A 239-nucleotide genomic window follows, 5' to 3' on the forward strand; every position below is an offset into this window, starting at 1 on the left:
CTGCCAATTGCTCTTTCTAAGTCTGTGAGGAATTGAGTTGGAATTTTGATGGGGATTACATTGAATCTCTAGATTGCCTTTCAGTAAGATGGCCATTTTTACTATATTAATCCTGCCAATCCATGAGCATGGGAGATCTTTCCATCTTCTGAGATTTTGTTCAATTTCTTCCTTCAGAGACTTGAAGTTCTTGTCAAAGAGATCTTTTACTTGCTTAGTTAGAGTTACACCGGGGTATT

Source organism: Mastomys coucha, unplaced genomic scaffold (assembly GCF_008632895.1).
Source record: "Mastomys coucha isolate ucsf_1 unplaced genomic scaffold, UCSF_Mcou_1 pScaffold16, whole genome shotgun sequence".
Taxonomy (NCBI): Eukaryota; Metazoa; Chordata; class Mammalia; order Rodentia; family Muridae; genus Mastomys; species Mastomys coucha.